Source organism: Ovis canadensis, chromosome 3 (genome assembly GCF_042477335.2).
Source record: "Ovis canadensis isolate MfBH-ARS-UI-01 breed Bighorn chromosome 3, ARS-UI_OviCan_v2, whole genome shotgun sequence".
NCBI lineage: Eukaryota > Metazoa > Chordata > Mammalia > Artiodactyla > Bovidae > Ovis > Ovis canadensis.
The window spans coordinates 118,322,502-118,339,515 of NC_091247.1; the positions used below are offsets into that span (position 1 = coordinate 118,322,502).

At 41.1% G+C, this 17,014-nt stretch overlaps 1 protein-coding gene and 1 non-coding gene across 3 annotated transcripts in view; one reads left to right on the forward strand and one right to left on the reverse strand.

Moving 5' to 3' along the window:
* ZDHHC17 (zinc finger DHHC-type palmitoyltransferase 17) overlaps positions 1-17,014 on the forward strand; it is a 98,940-nt gene that overhangs the window by 5,754 nt on the left and 76,172 nt on the right. The window lies entirely within an intron of this gene.
* TRNAH-GUG (transfer RNA histidin (anticodon GUG)) lies at positions 7,342-7,413 on the reverse strand. The gene has a single exon. It is a non-coding gene; the product is annotated as a tRNA-His (tRNA).

Genomic DNA, 17,014 nt, shown 5'->3' on the forward strand with positions numbered 1-17,014 from the left:
TAGCTCAGTTGGTAAAGAATCTACCTGCAATCCAGGGGTCCTGGGTTTGATCCTTGGGTTGGGAAGATCTCCTGGAGAAGGAAATGGCAACCCATTCCAATATTCTTGCCTGGAGAATCCCATGGACAGAGGAGCCTGGCAGGCTACAGTCCATGGGCTCAAAAGGAGTTAGACATGACTTAGCAACTAAACCAACACCAAAGGCTTCTCAGGTGGCTCAATAGTAAAGAATCTGCCTGCCAAGCAGGGGACATGGGCTTCAGTCCCTGGGTTGGGAAGATCCCCTATAAAAGGAAATGGCAACCCACTCCAGTATTCTTGCTGGGAAATCCCATGGACAGAGGAGCATGGTGGGCTATAGTCCATGGGGTCACAAAAGAGCTGGACATGACTTAGTGACTAAACAACAGTTTTCTTAAAGATGTGTGCTTTGATCTAAGAGTGTTTATTGAAAAGCTAAGTATGGTCTTCATGCTTTGATAGGCCACAGAGTAAGTCATTATAAAATAACAAAAGATGAATTGGTGGCCTTCAGGTCCCTCTGGAGAGATGAAGGTGCACCTGTGTGTGTGTATTTTGTTAACATTTTTAAATGCATTGTGGACCTCCTTTCCTCTAGAGAGTATCTTTAAGGGTGTCTTAGGGTTGGTTAGTCAGTTAAGGCATCTTGATGTAGTGTGCCTTTAACAGAACTCCCAACAGGCATGTAATGCTTAAGGATGTTATGATTAGATTCTGTTACAGATAGGTAATTTAAGAATAAAATATCAAATAGATTAAACTGTGGAATTTGAAAAATTGATTGAAGGCAGTATTTGTATTTACAAAATATGCAGGTAAAATTCTCACCCAGTGCAATAACTATACATTTGTAGGATGATACTGTTAAATTCTCCTTAGCTATAAGCAGCTAATTTGAAAGTAGAGTGAAACTTGAGCTTTCTGTGAGATATTATGAAAAACTTAATTTCCTGAATTATAGAGGGTTAACAAAATATTTTTTGTTTTAGTCTCAGTTGTTGAAGATTTGTCAAGTGAGTTACTTTGACTTTTTAGGGTTAATACATATTAAATATGATAGAATCTTTCTTTGATAAATCAGAATATTATAGTGTCTTAGGCTCATTTTTCTGATTATCAACAATTATTGTTGAGATGGAAACAGTAGGGATGAGTATACCTGCAGGGTTTTTTTGTATATATATCAGATAACTTATGTTTTTTTCTCAGTTGTTTTATACTAGGAACAATCAACTGAGAAATAATAACTAATGGTTGAGAAGTTACTGTACCCTCGTTCAGTTTTTTAGAATAACTTTCTAATTATGAACATCTATTAATTTATGGAAGATTTGCTGAAGGATGAACCAGATTGGTGGCCAGAACTATTCTCATTCTCGTGAAGATAAATGAATGGATGAGTGAGTGAGTGAAGGAACACACTGTTCTGTGCCTGAAGGAGTTGCTTGTCGTGTTAGTTAGAGTCCTTGGACTGCGAATGTCACCAGCCTTCTTAAAATCTCCTTGGGCAAGAAAGGGGGTTTCCTCATTCACAGAGCCCACACGTGGGCTGGGCTCAAGGGTAGCTGGAACGTGAGCCGAGGATGTCACCAAGACGGTCTTCTCTCTCGTCTCATCCCTGCCTTTCAGCTTCATTTTCTCCTTATGCAGAGTAGGTTCTGTGTTCTCTGCAGTGGGGACATGGATGCCAGCATCATGTCTACAACCTCGGCTGACCATCAGAGAGGGACTGCATGTCTTTCCTCCTTCCACGCTGGAAAGGGGAAGCAGGGCCTCCTGACTTAGTTTGTGTGCCCACTCCTGTGACCACGGGAGAGAGCGTAAACTTGGCCAAGGTTTCTTGCTTGGAATCGGAGGAGGAAGAGTTTCCTTTAAGAAGGAGTGCTGCAGGGAAACTGTTTCTGTGCTCTGCACGCTTAATGTGAAGAACTGTCTCTTTGCTTCGTTCCAGTCTTCTCGTTTTCTACGTACTTCGGGACTCTAATTACACTGCACTCATTGTTAACAGGAAATGTTCTAGTTGAGCTACTGAATAGCATTCTGCATGAATAATCCAGACTATGACTGGGAAACATTCTCTGTAAAGGCCGGATAGAAAGTATTTTCAAGTTTGTGGACCGTGTAGTCTCTGGAGCAGCGACTCAGCTCAGTGGTGATTGTATGGAAGCAGTTGTAGGCAATATGGGATTGAATGAGTGTGCTGTGTTTCAATAAAACTTTATATATAAACTTAGGTGCTGGGCCAGATTTGAATTATAGGCTCTATTTGCCAGCCCCGATCTAGATAATATGTAAGAACTCCAAGAAATTTATGTTAAAATATATAGTTCAGTGCATTAAACCGCATTCACTGCTGGTATGCAATAATTTCATCTCCCATCAGCCCGGGAGATGGGTTGGGTAAAATAAGAATGTATGTGTCTGTGTGTGTGTGTTTATTAGAACCTTATGGAGGACTTATGCTTCCATATACACATTTCAAAGTTTCTAATTTAGTATTTGGGTTTGTGGTATGTATGTTTTGAAAAACTTTCAGAGGTGATACTGTAAACAGTCCCATACTTTATCCTACCCTCTCTGATACACACTTGATATGTGGGAAAAGTTTTATTGTTTGTTTTTCTTTTTTGCACAAGAAGGAAGAAGGATGCTAATTTGAGATTTAAGGTATAAGGCATTGTATTGTGTGCTTTTTTTGTTATTTCCTCAGTCTTCTGATAATCACAAGTGTAATTGCTAACAGTTATCAAATTATAACTGTGAGCTGGCCACTGTCCTAAGCAGTTTTGCATATATGTTCATTCATTTAATTCCCACACCTTCTTACAAAGGAGAGGATCGAGGCATAGAGAGGGTAACTTGGTGGTAAGTAGCAGAACTGAACTTGAATTCAGGGCTTCCCTGGTGGCTCAGAGGTTAAAGTGTCTGCCTGCAATGCAGGAGACCTGGGTTCCTCTCTGGGTTGGGAAGATCCCCTAGAGAAGGAAATGGCAACCCACTCCAGCATTCTTGCATGGAGAATCCCATGGACAGAGGACCCTGGTGGACTAGAGTCCACGGGGTCACAAAGAGTTGGACACGACTGAGTGACTTCACTTTCACTTTTAAGCTGCTTAAATCCAGTTGCCCCTTTAGTATTGTGCAGCAGCTTGTGATAGTGATGATACAGTTGATTTAATAGCTGGCTGTGATAGCAAATATCCTTGATATTATAAAAAATTTTTTTAATAGATTAATTTTTAGAATAGTTTCCGGTTCGCAGCAACATAGAGCAGAAAGTACAGAGAATTCCCATATACCAGGGGTCAACAACTTGCACTGGAGGTGGCATGTTTGTTACAGTCATTGAACCTGCATTGACCCATCATTATCATCCAAAATCTGTACTTTACTTCCGGTTCTCTTCTAGGTTTTAATATGGGTTTTGACAAATGAATAATGACATGTATCTACTATTACAGTATCATACAGAATAGTTCCATTACCCTAAAAATGCTCTGTGTTCTGTCTACTCATCCCTCTCTCTCTCTGCTAACTCTGGCAACCTCTGATCTTTTTGCTGTTTCCATAGTTATCCCTTTATCATAATGTCATGTACAGTTGATCCTTGAACACATGGGCTTGAACTTTGTGAATCTACTTACGCATGGATTTTTTTTCAGTATTAAATACTACAGTACCATGTGCATCTTGTGTGTGCATCACAAGCTGGAATCAAGATTTCTGGGAGAAATATCAACCTCAGATATGCAGATAATGCTACCCTAATGGCAAAAAGCAAAGAGAGATTAAACAACTTCTTGATGAAGGTGGAAGAGGAGAGTGAAAAAGCTGGCTTAAAACTCAACATTCAGAGACTTAAGATCATGGCATCCGGTGCCTTCACTTCATGGCAAAATGCATGGGGAAACAGTGGAAACAGCGGTAGATATTATTTTCCTGGTCTCCAAAATCACTGCAGATGGTGACCACATCTATGATGTTAAAAGACTCTTGCTCCTTGGAAGAAAAACTGTGACAAAACTAGACAGTGTATTAAAAAGCAGAGACATTACTTTGTTGACAAAGGTCCGTCTAGTCAAAACTGTGGTTTTTCCAGTAGTCATGTACAGATGTGAGAGTTGGGCCATAAAGAAGGTTGAGCACTGAAGAATTGATGCTTTCGAACTGTGGTGCTGGAGAAGACTCTTGGAGAGTCCCTTGGACAGCAAGGAGATCAAACCAGTCAATCCTAAAGGAAATCAATCCTGAATATTAACTGGAAGGACTGATGCTGAAGCTGAAGCTCCAATACTTCGGCCCTCTGATCGAATAGCCAACCATTGGAAAAGACCCTGATGCTAGGAAAGATGGAGGGCAGGAGAAGGGGTAACAGAATTGAGATGGTTGGATGGCATCATCAACTCAATGGACATGAGTTTGAGGAAAGTCTGGGAGATGGTGATGGACAGGGCAGCTTGGTATGTTGTAGTCCACTGGGTGGCAGAGTCAGACATGATTTAATGACTGAACAGTGGACAACAATGTGCATATTACAGTCAACAGTGTCTTTGATTCTGAGGAATCCTACCTCTAAGTAAAGTTTAGAGTAGCACGTGGCACGGAGTTAGGTGTTACTTGTTTTACGGTCTTCCCTTTCTTTCTGCTGTTCAGGATTATGAGAGAGAGAATTGTTCAGTGTTGTTGAATCTGTTTGTGCCTTGGAGATTTTATCTCCCTGCACTGTAATTATAAATATGCATTAGTCTTCATTCATAATTCTGTAATTTTTATAACCATGAATAAAATGTAGACATTATTTTCTAAGGAAGTTTTGCTTTCGATTTAACACTTGATATAATATTTGTTATTTTCTTACTTGTCTCCTTTTTCCTGAGGATAACTGAATGTTATTGCTTAGTTGCAGAGTCCAACTCTGCAATCCCGTGGACTGTAGCCCACCCGGTTCCTTTGACTGTGGGATTTCCCAGGCAAGAATACTGAAGTGGGTTGCCGTTCCCTCCTCCAGCGGACCTCCCTGACTCTGTACCCGTGACTTTTACATCTCCTGCGTCGGCAGATGGACTCTTTACCTCTGCGCTCCCCAGGAAACCCTACTGGTATCATACAGTGCTATAAAATTCACACTTTTTTCTGAAGACACGTTTGCCATAGTTTCATCTTAGCACATAATGACCTTTCCCATTATAAAGTGTCTAGATCTGCCTTATCCATTCTGGCAGCCACCAATGGCCTGTGGCTATTTAAACTGATTAAAATGAGTAAAATAAAAATTTGAGTTTTTCAGTTATATTAGTCACATTTTCAGTGTTTTATTAGCCATGTGTGGCTAGTGACTACTATTATAGATAGCACAGAAATATAGAATGTATCAGTAATTGCAGAAAGTTCTGTGGGACAACACTGGTCTGTATAGTTTTTGTTTTAATTTATATCCTTTAAAGCTGTTTTTTTTAACCACATAGCTATTTTTATTGAGGCATATTGTATTTATAAATTACACATTTTAAACGTTTTAAGTTAATGATTTTCTTTGAATTAAAAAATTTTTACGTGGACATAATTATAGATTCACATGTCGTTGCAAGAAAAAATGCAGAGAGATTCTGTGTACCCTTTTATATAGGTTTTTCAAATGGTAACACCTTGCAAAATTATCATATCGAATCCGAGAAGTTGATATAGAATCATTGAAGTTACAGGATATTTTTATCACCAGAAAGATCTTTCATATTGCCTTTGTATACCCATACCAACCTATTCTCCCATTTCTATAATTTTGTAATGTAAAGAATGTTTTTTAAATGAAATCCCTGTGAGACTGGCTTTTTTCATTTAGCATAACAGTTTGGAGATTCATCCAGGTTTTAGCATGTATCAGTAGTTCATTGCTTCTTACTGGGTAGGATGTGGATATACATCCGCATTGTTTCCAGTTTGGGGTTATTATAAATAAAGCTGCTTTAAGTGTTTGTGTAAAGATCCCGTGTAAACGTTGAGTTTTTCATTTCCCTAGGATAAATACGTAAGAGTACTGTTACTGGGCCATATGATAGTTGTATGTTAAAATTTTTAAGAAACTGTCAGACTGTTTTCTGGAGTGGCTGTACGTTTTACATTCCAACCAACTCAGTGGTGTATGAGTAATCTGATCTCTCTGCCTCCTTTCCAGCATTTGGTGTGGTCACTTTTTAATTTTAGCCCATTTTAATAGGTATGTGATGGTAAGTCATTATGTTGTTAATTTACGTTTCCCTAACAGCTAACGATGCTGACTTTGTTTTCAAAGTGCTTATTTGCCATCTGTATCTTCCTGAGTTAAGTATTTCTTTGTGTGAGTTTGCTAGAGCCACCATGACAAAATATCACGTATGAAATGTCCTAAATGATGGGAATTTATTTTCTCCTTTATTTAGTTCTGGAAGCAAGGAATCCAGGAACAAGGTTGGCAGGTGTGGTTTCTTCTGAGGTGTCACTCTGCTTAGCAGATGGCAGCCCTCTTGCTGTGTCCCCCGCGTGTCTGTTTCTGAGTGTATACGTATCTCTGGTGTCGGCATGTCCAGATTTTCTCCCTGGAGTAGGAAATACCTATTCCAGTATCCTCCCTGGAGAGTCTCATGGGCAGCGGAGCCTGGCATGTCCGTGGGATCATGGACAGAGGAGCCTACAGTTCACGGTATCGCAGAGTCGGGTGCGACTGACGGGACGCCAGTCACGCTGGATTAGGGCCCGCCTTGATGACGTCATTTTAACTTGACCTGTTCGGGCTTCCGCAGATGGATTTGGGGGGACACAGTTCAGCCGTAACAGTGTCCCTTTCCAGTTTTTTTAAAATTGTTTTACTGTTGAGTTTTGAGAAGTTTGTTTTTTGTTTTTAATACCCTAGGCCCTAGTCTTTTGTTACGGTTTGCAAATATTTTTTCTCAGCCTGAAGCTTGTTTGTGAAAGTTGATTAAACTTGACAGTGGAAGTCACTCAGTCGTGTCCGACTCTTTGTGACCCCATGGACTGTAGCCCACGAGGGATTCTCCAGGCAAGAATACTGGAGTGGGTTGCCATTCCCTTCTCCAGGGGATCTGCCTGACCCAGGCATTGCAACCGTGGTCTCCTGCATTGCAGGCAGATCCTTTACCATCTGAACCGCCAGGGTAGCCATAACTGGGTCTTTCTGAGACCATGAAGTGAAAGTGAAAGTGAAGTCGCTCAGTCGTGTCCGACTCTTTGCGACCTCATGGACTGTAGCCTACGAGGCTCCTCCGTCCATGGGATTTTCCAGGCAAGAGTACTGGAGTGGGTTGCCGCTTCCTTCTCTAGGGGATCTTCCCAACCCAGGGATCGAACCCAGGTCTCCTGCATCACAAGCAGACGCTTTACCATCTGAGCCACCAGGGAAGACTCACTGAGACCATATATATATTTAAATTCTGATTAATTTCAGTTTATAAATTTTTCCTTTTATGGATTGTGCTTTTGATGTTAAGTTCTCTTTGCCTAGCAATAGATCCAAGAGTTTTTTTTTTTTTTTCCTTTTTCTTGTTCAGACAGTTTATGGTTTTACTTGTAACATTTATGTTTAAGTTCAGGATCAATTTTGAGTTTTTTTTTGTATGAAATGTGAAAATTAGGTTGAACATTCCCACCCTCCCCTGCCCCCCCGCCACGCCCCATAAATGTCCAGCTGCTCTAGCACCATTTATTGAAAAGTTTATCATCCTTCCATTGAATTGCTTTTATGTTATTGTCAGAAATCAGGAGAGCATATTTGTATGTTTTCATTTCTGGGTTCTGGATCCTGTTTCATTGATGTATGTGTCTGTCTGTCACCCAGCACTACACAGTCTTGATTGTTGGAGCTAGGCACTAGGTCTTGAACAGGCTGCTGCTTTGTGCAGTTCCTTTTTTAATTTTTGAAATTATCTTAGCTGTTTTAGCTGCCTTGCCATATAAATTTTGGGTATGCACTCAGTGGTGTCCGGCTCGCTGCGACCCCATAGACTGTAGCCCACCAGGCTCCTCTGTCCATGGGGTTTTCCTGGCAGGAATACCGGAGTGGGTTGCTGTTTCCTCCTCCAGGGAATCTTCCCAACTCAGAGACTCCCACCTGGGAAGCCCTGCATATAAGTTTTATTAATAGAATAGTGTTATATATACATACAGAACATCTTGCTGGGATTTTGATAGAACTTGCCTTAAATTTATCTATCCGTGTGGGGGAAATTGACGTCTTAACCGTTTCTAGTCTTCCAGTCCATAAATATGGTACGTCTGCCTATTTATTTAGATCTTCTTTGATTTCTCATCAGTGTTCTGTGTTTTTTAGTACAGAAGTACTGCATATGTTCGTCTACGATAATTTCTGTCCTCTCATGCCCACTTCCGGCGTCTCTCCAGCAGTTCTCTGTTCCTACTTCTACCTCATCAGTTTCTGACTCTACCAGATCATTTCTGCTAGCAGTCATTTCACCCATCCTAAAAAAAATCTGAAAACCCAAACTGTGTTTTCCTTTGATTCCACTTCTTTTCTGCCTACTGCCCTACTTCTTTGCTGTTCCTTGTATCAAAACTCCAAAGATTTGCCTGTACTTGCTGTCCCTCTTTCCTTCCATCTTCTCCTTAATCAGTTGTGGTCTGGTGTGTGCCCCTACCTTGTCAAAGTAACAGGAAATCTATATTGCTACATCCAGTGGTTGACTTGGTGACTATTCAGCAGGATCGATATTCTAGATGAATTTTTTTTCAGTTTGCTTCAGGGAAATGCAGATGAAAACAAGATACAATTTCTTACCCATCAGATTCCTCCAAAATTAACCTGGTCAGTCTAAGTATAGTGTAGTCACGTGGTAATTCCAGTCTTAAGTTTTTGAGGAATCTCCATACTATTTTCCATAAGTGATTGTTTCAGTTTACAGTCCCATCAACAGTGTGCAAGGGTCTCCTTTTTTCCCATCGTCTCCGACGTTTGTTATATCTTGTCTTTTTAATAGTAGTCATTTTAAGAGAAAATGTAAAGGGAAGAGTATAAAATAAATGAATACTGTGATTACAGACGACATAAAGATATATAAATATTTGGGCAAATAAAGATTATATAGCACTGTTGAAGGAAGTTTACAAAATTAGGTTATATTAAAAGCTGCTGCTGCTAAGTCGCTTCAGTCGTGTCTGACTCTGTGCGACCCCATAGATGGCAGCCTACTAGGCTCCCCCGTCCCTGGGGTTCTCCAGGCAAGAACACTGGAGTGGGTTGCCATTTCCTTCTCCAATGCATGGAAGTGAAAAGTGAAAGTGAAGTCGCTCAGTCGTGTCCAACTCTTCATGACCCCATGGACTGCAGCCCACCAGGCTCCTCTGTCCATGGGATTCTCCAGGCGAGAGTGCTGGAGTGGGGTGCCATTGCCTTCTCTGCATTAAAAGCTAACACATTTTAAAAACACATGAAAGTGAAAGAAAGTCAGAGTTGCTCAGTTGTGTCTGACTCTTTGCGACCCCATAGATTATACAGTCTGTGGAATTCTCAAGGCCAGAATACTGGAGTGGGTAGCCTTTTTCCCTTCTCCAGGGGATCTTCCCATCCCAGGGATTGAACCCAGGTCTCCCACATTGCAGGTGATTCTTTACCAGCTGAGCCAACAAGGAAAGCCCAAGAATACTGGAGCAGGTAGCATATCCCTTCCCCAGCAGATCTTCTTGACCCAGGAATTGAACCAGGGTCTCCTGCATTGTAGGCGGATTCTTTACCAGCTGAGCTATGAGGAAAGCCCTAAAACAAAACACATACTCATCAGGGTCATCAAGAATAAGGAAAGTTTGAGAGATTGTCATACCCAAGAACAGCCTAGGGAGCCGTGACAACTTTAATGTGACACCCTAGACAGAATCCTGGGACAGAAAAAGGACATTGCCTAAAAATTAAGACAATCTGAATAAAATATGGACCTCAATTAATGGTAATGTTGATTGAATTAGAACAACTGTACCATAGTAATGTTAGGTGTTAGTAATAGTGGAAACTGGGTGTGTGGAAGAAATATGGGGACTCTTCGTTGGTTTTGTAAATCTTAAACTATCCTAAATAAAAATCCTAAAAATAAAGTTGCTTTTTTTTAAGAGAGGGAGAAAAATACACGTATAGGCATTTGTTTATCAAATGTCTGTGGAAGGAAAAAAATGCAGATTTATGTATATTGTCATATACATGTGTTTAAATATAGATTAATGCTAGAAGGAAATGAAGTGAAAATCAGCTTTTTATAGAAGCTGATAAATATTCTCCTCGTGTAAAATCTGTTGGAAGCAAGCAAAGCAAGTTTGAGACAGTGGTGGTTCTGCAGCGTAAAGAGAACTTAAACCTCCAGTTGGTCTGTTTTCAAAAGTGAAAGTCGTTTTCTCTTAACCGGGGGTCAGGGGCCACAGCGGATCACACTATGTAAGAGGCCTCTAACTGAAGAATTGATGTGAGCTCTTTCCATTGTACTACCAAATCATTTTTGTCCAGTCTTCCCTTAAAGAGGGTGCATCAAATGGATGAGTGAGAAATTCTGTCTTGAGTGGCACTGTTAATTAGATATATTTTTAGAAGAAAGTTATTTTATAATTTTGTGGTGGCTATTACTTTTCTTTATCCTTCACTGTTCACTTGTTTGTATGTTTTATGCTTGTGCTGTCCTTTCATTGTTTAATCTTTTAAAAAAAATCCTTATGATACTCCTAGAATTTCGTTCATCACTACCTAGGTTCTAAGAAGGTCTCACATTTGGCTCATCAGTTTTGGTTAGGCGTTAAAAATAAGTCAATTATGCATAGAGATGTTCTTTCCTTGGTGCTTCTTGTCAGTAACCCTCGGTATTGTTCTATACATCTTATAGAAATAAATTTGAGCAGCTCCAGATTATATAATTAAATACAGTTGGCTTCTTGATTCAGGTCACCCCGTTACGGTGACACCCGACAGCAGACATTTGCACAGTGCAGCTCATCAGCGTACAGTGAAGCCCTGGCGTTCGCACATGGTGAGGCCCTGCTGGTTTCCTAGTGCACCCACGTATATGAGTTAGTGCCCCAAAGGCAGGCAGGGAACACGCGTGTTGTAGGTAACATGTATGTGCCGTAGGAGTTCATTGAATTGATTCTCTGCTCCAGTTCTCTCTCTCTCTTTCTCTCTCTTAGTTTGGAAATACATTGATAGTAACTGAGAATTATAGTGTCTTTTCATAGTGTATTTGCCATTGTGTTTTGCCCTCTTTGAATTATCTTCGTATTCTTTGCCCATTTTTCAAATGTGTTGTTACTTATGCTTTTCTCAGAGCTTTTTTTTTTAACCATTAGAACGATTATTACTGATATTCTTACATTTAAATCTTTAATCCGATTGGAAGTTGTCTAATGTGAGGAATGAGATGGAAATCTTAGAGGAGGACTCCTTAGGCAGACTGAGGCCTGGTCCTGAGGCCTGATCGCCACTTATCTGGGAAGCCTGGGGAGTTGGTCTGCAGCTCCCCTGGTCTTGCATTGATCACTCAGGAAAGCCCTAGAGCTCTTTTGAACAAGTTACTGCTTGGACCTGGTAAGCAGCAAACACATGGTCGTGTGTCCAGGATGGGAGCGTCCAGAAGGGCAGCGAGACGCCCTGCGAACAGGCGGGTGCGTGCTTCTCTCACTCGGAGAGTGGTGTCGCCATCTCCCTGGGTGTTCTCAGGGAGTATGTTCCTGACCGGGAAGCTTCCCCCTGGGAGCATGCTGCTCTGAATTCTGCTTTGTGTGGCACTGCCTTTTCAGACAGGTTTCAGCATCATCTGCCATTAAACAGACTATATCCTTGGCTGTATTTGTTGGCGTTTTCCTGTCACAGACATCACCGTTTTGTGTTGGAGCTTGTTGAATTTCTTTTTTAAAAATCCTAAATGGCTGGTTTGTCCGCTTATACCATTTACTCAGTCAGATGTTCTAGGGGATCCCAGGTGGCACAGTAGTGAAGAATCTGCCTGCCGTTGCAGAAGACACGAGAGACATGGGTTCGGTCCCTGGGTTGGGAAGATCCCCTTGAGAAGGAAATAGCGACCCAATCCAGTATTCTTGCCCAGAAAATTCCGTGAACAGAGGAGCCTAATGGGATCGCAAAGAGTTGGGGATGACTGAGCGTGCATGCACAACCGTTTGCTGAATAACACGCCTTTCCTTCCTGATCCCAGGTCTCACTCTTCCAGCTTTCCCCACTGCCCTGGTACTGCAGCGCTCCTAGTTTCCACTGGCTTGCTTTCTGATCTGTTGTAATTAATGATAGGACAAGTCCCTGCCCTTACGTTCTTTCTGAGCATTCCTGAACTTACTCTTTGCATGTTCATTCTTTCAGAGACGCTCTACCATTGAACCAGTTCTGGGAGCACCTTTTCTTAAAGAGCACTTATAAAAGCATCTGTATCTGGGGGGTGATAAAGTACTGTGCCACAGAGGATTCTTTGGTCAGTGCTGCCTCCATCTGTCTTTTAAATGAATTTAATAGGTCTAGCATTCTTTAAAAGTTAACTAGATTGCACACACTTAATAATTCGTTTGTTAGCTATCCACCCAGGCATGTGGATAAACACATATTATGGAGTCTGTTGTACAGTGTCACGAACCTCCATCCATAGTTCCTCCGGCACTCTATCAGATCTGATCCCTTGAATCTGTTTGTCACTTCCATTGTATAATCATAAGGGGTTTGATTTAGGTCGTATCTGAATGGTCTGGTGGTTTTCCCTACTTTCTTCAGTTTGAGTCTGAATTTGGCAATAAGGAGTTCATGATCTGAGCCACAGTCAGCTCCTGGTCTTGTTTTTGCTGACTGTATAGAGCTTCTCCATCTTTGGCTGCAAAGAATATAATCAATCTGATTTCGGTGTTGACTATCTGGTGATGTCCATGTGTAGCGTCTTCTCTTGTGTTATTGGAAGAGGGTGTTTGCTATGACCAGTGCATTCTCTCGGCAAAACTCTGTTAGCCTTTGACCTGCTTTGTTTTATACTCCAAGGCCAAATTTGCCTGTTACTCCAGATGTCTCTTGACTTCCTACTTCTGCATTCCAGTCCCCTATAATGAAAAGGACATCTTTTGGGGGTGTTATTTCTAGAAGATCTTGTACGTCTTCATAGAACTGTTCAGTTTCAGCTCCTTCAGCATTACTGGTCGGGGCATAGGCTTGGATTGCTGTGATATTGAATGGTTTGCCTTGGAAACGAACAGAGATCATTCTGTTGTTTTTGAGATTGCGTCCAATTTCTGCATTTTGGACTCTTTTGTTGACAATGAAGAATTGAACGTGGAACAACAGACTTGTTCCAGATTGGGAAAGGAGTACATCAAGGCTGTGTATTGTCACCATGCTTATTTAACTTATATGCAGAGTACATCACGAGAAATGCTGAGCTGGAAGAAGTACAAGCTGGAATCAAGATTGCTGGTAGAAATATCAATAACCTCAGATATGCAGATGACACCACCCTTACGGCAGAAAGTGAAGAAGAACTAAAGAGCCTCTTGATGAAAGTGAAAGAGGAGAGTGAAAAAGCTGGCTTAAAACTCAACATTCAGAAAACTAATATCATGGCATCTGGTCCCATCACTTCATGGCAGATAGATGGGGAAACAATGGAAACAGTGACAGGCATTATTTTTGGGGCTCCAAAATCACTGCAGATGGTGACTGCAGGCATGAAATTAAAAGATGCTTGCTCCTTGGAAGAAAAGCTATGACCAACCTAGACAGCATATTAAAAAGCAGAGACATTACTTTGTTGATAAAGGTCCGTCTAGTCAAAGCTATGGTTTTTCCAGTAGTCATATATGGATGTGAGAGTTGGACTGTAAAGAAATCTGAGCAGTGAAGAATTGATACTTTTGAACTGTGGTGTTGGAGAAGACTCTTGAGAGTCCCTTGGACAGCAAGGAGATTCAGCCAGTCAATCCTAAAGGAAATCAGTCCTGGATATTCATTGGAAGGACTGATGTTGAAGCTGAAACTCCAATACTTTGGCCACCTGATGTGTAGAACTGACTCCTTGGAAAAGACCCTGATCCTGGGGAAGATAGAAGGCAGGAGGAAAAGGGGATGACAGAGGATGAGATGGTTGGATGGTACCACCAGCTCAATGGACATGAATTTGAGTAAACTCTGGGAATTGGTGATGGACGGGGAAGCCTGGCGTGCTGCAGTCCATGGGGTCGCAAAGAGTCAGACATGACTGAGCGACTGAACTGAACAGATGGAGCCTATTGGGGCTTCCCATGTGGCTTAGTGGTAAAGAATTCACTTGCCACTGCAGGATACTCCGGTTCATTCCCTGGGTCAGGAAGATCCCTTGGAGAAGGAAATGGCAACCCATTCCCCTATTCTTGCCTGGATAATCCCACGGACAGAGGCGCCGGGTGGATTATAATCCATGGGGTTGCAAAGAGTCAGACCCAGCTGAGCATGCACATGTGGAGTCCTGTCGTCTTGATGTGCAGGCTGGTGTCTGTTATATCCTACTGATTTCTCTTAGCAGCAGTGTATGGCAGCTGAGCTTGTCACAGTTCTCGTTCCTGTCAGCTCTTTCAGCAGCAAGGTTTGGAGATGCTTTCTCTCCTGCCAGTTCTGTTCAGCAGTCCTAGGACTATAAAAAACCTTTGTCTGTCAATTTAGGTACCTTTAAGACTCTTTTTAGTGTCTGTAATTGCTTTATTCCAATATGTAAAATAATTTCATTGTGTGTTAGCCTTAGAAGGGATCTTGGAGGACTTCTGATCTAGTTTTTTTAAAAGCAGCTGAATCTTTTTTTATTAAAGACATACTATGTAAATTCCCATATATCTAAAGAGGCTAAATAATAAAGTGCTTTGTTTAAGAAGGGAGTGAGTTGAGTGGAGCTGAACCCATCGCGCTCTTGGGTGCCCTGGTGTGGTCCTTGAGGGCCCTCGGTGAACTCTGGGCTCATCTCACTCACTTGCTGTCTCTGCTGACAAGGGACCTGAGCCCTGCCGTAGTTAATTGCCTTGCTGGGCTGCAGCCTAGATAGGAGAGTGGCAGGCTTTCAGTTCAGCAGTCTCCCAGTCAAGGGCTTTTTTGTTATACTGTGCTGCTTCTAGCGGAGTAAGTGTGCTCTCAAAAGCTGCGATGACCCACGTGTGTATTCTGAAATCAGTACTACTTTCCTTGGCAGAGAAACCAATTAAATTCCTTCTTGGTTTTCATTCAAATCAAGGAAAAATTATAAGATTCTAAAGTGTTATTAAATATCTGTATGTTGAAAATTTATCTGATATATAATAACACATTTATAATTAAAAATTAATATTATCTATACATTTATAATCAAGATTGCCATGAGAAATATCAATAACCTCAGATGTACAGATGACACCACCCTTATGGCCGAAAGTGAAGGGGGACTAAAAAGCCTCTTGATGAAAGTGAAAGGGGAGAGTGAAAAAGTTGGCTTAAAGCTCAACATTCAGAAAACTAAGATCATGGCATCTGGTCCCATCAGTTCATGGGAAATAGATGGGGAAACAGTGGAAACAGTATCAGACTTTATGTTTTGGGGCTCGAAAATCACTGCAGATGGTGACTGCAGCCATGAAATTAAAAGACGCTTACTCCTTGGAAGAAAAGTTATGACCAACCTAGATAGCATATTCAAAAGCAGAGACATTACTTTGCCAACAAAGGTCCGTCTAGTCAAGGCTATGGTTTTTCCAGTGGGCATGTATGGATGTGAGATTTGTACTGTGAAGAAGGCTGAGGGCCAGAAAATTGATGCTTTTGAACTGTGGTGTTGGAGAAGACTCTTGAGAGTCCCTTGGACTGCAAGGAGCTCCAACCAGTCCATTCTGAAGGAGATTAGCCCTGGGTGTTCTTTGGAAGGACTGATGCTGAAGCTGAAACTTCAGTTCTTTGGCCACTTCATGCAAAGAGTTGACTCATTGGAAAAGACTCTGATGCTGGGAGGGATTGGGGGCCGGAGGAGAAGGGGACGACAGAGGATGAGATGGCTGGATGGCATCACTGACTCGATCGATGTGAGTCTGAGTGAACTCCGGGAGTTGGTGATGGGCAGGGAGGCCTGGCGTGCTGCGATTCATGGGGTCGCAAAGAGTCAGACACGACTGAGCGACTGAACTAAACTGATACATTTATGGGTGATATTTGTTTACGTTAGCATATTATTTTTTATTTTATATTTTTAAAGTTTAAAAATCACAGCTGTTGCTCCTGGACCTAGTGATAGTGGTGTTTATCTTGATAGAGGACGTTGTCATGTCAGATTGGCAGGGTACTAGTTCCAGAAATGAGTCAGTTTCCAGTGTGATTTAAAATGAGAAAAATAATTTAAATTCTATATTATTACTTTTTTTTTTTTTTTAAGTAAAACAGGTTGGAGAGTTGGTTGAACACCCTTTCCTCTACCTCTTTAGTGGGAGTAGCTCTACCTCTTAAGAATTGCTCTAGGGATATATGTAAAACCATCTTTGAAAAAATCTTATTTCCTTTACTAAAAAGTAGGAAATTAAATAAAAATCAGATAACTATGATAAAACAAATACTGGTTACAGGTTTAACTTTTAAATGTTACTGGAAAAAAGTCTGATTTCTGGTATATTAGAATATCACATTTGGCACTGTCAGTGGGATAAAATGGACAGAAGATAAACTGAGAATACAGTTTAATCATATATAAAAACAGGTCTCTGGGGTTTTTATAAAAATGAAATTAAAATCACATGAAAGTATTACAGTAGTAAGCCTTAAAAAGATATTTATTTTATTTAATGAATATTTGTTATTTGCCTGTAAAAGAACATGTTTGTCCTTAGTAAGAGAAAGAACAGCAGTTTGCCCTAGCAGATTTTCATGTGTACATAGGTTTTAAAGTTATATTATTACTTTTTGGTCCTTGTGTTGTCTGTCTTTAGGTCTTAGCTTAGCTCTTGCTTCTACTCTCTGCCTTTGCATCTCATCTCCTTTGTCCTTCCACTC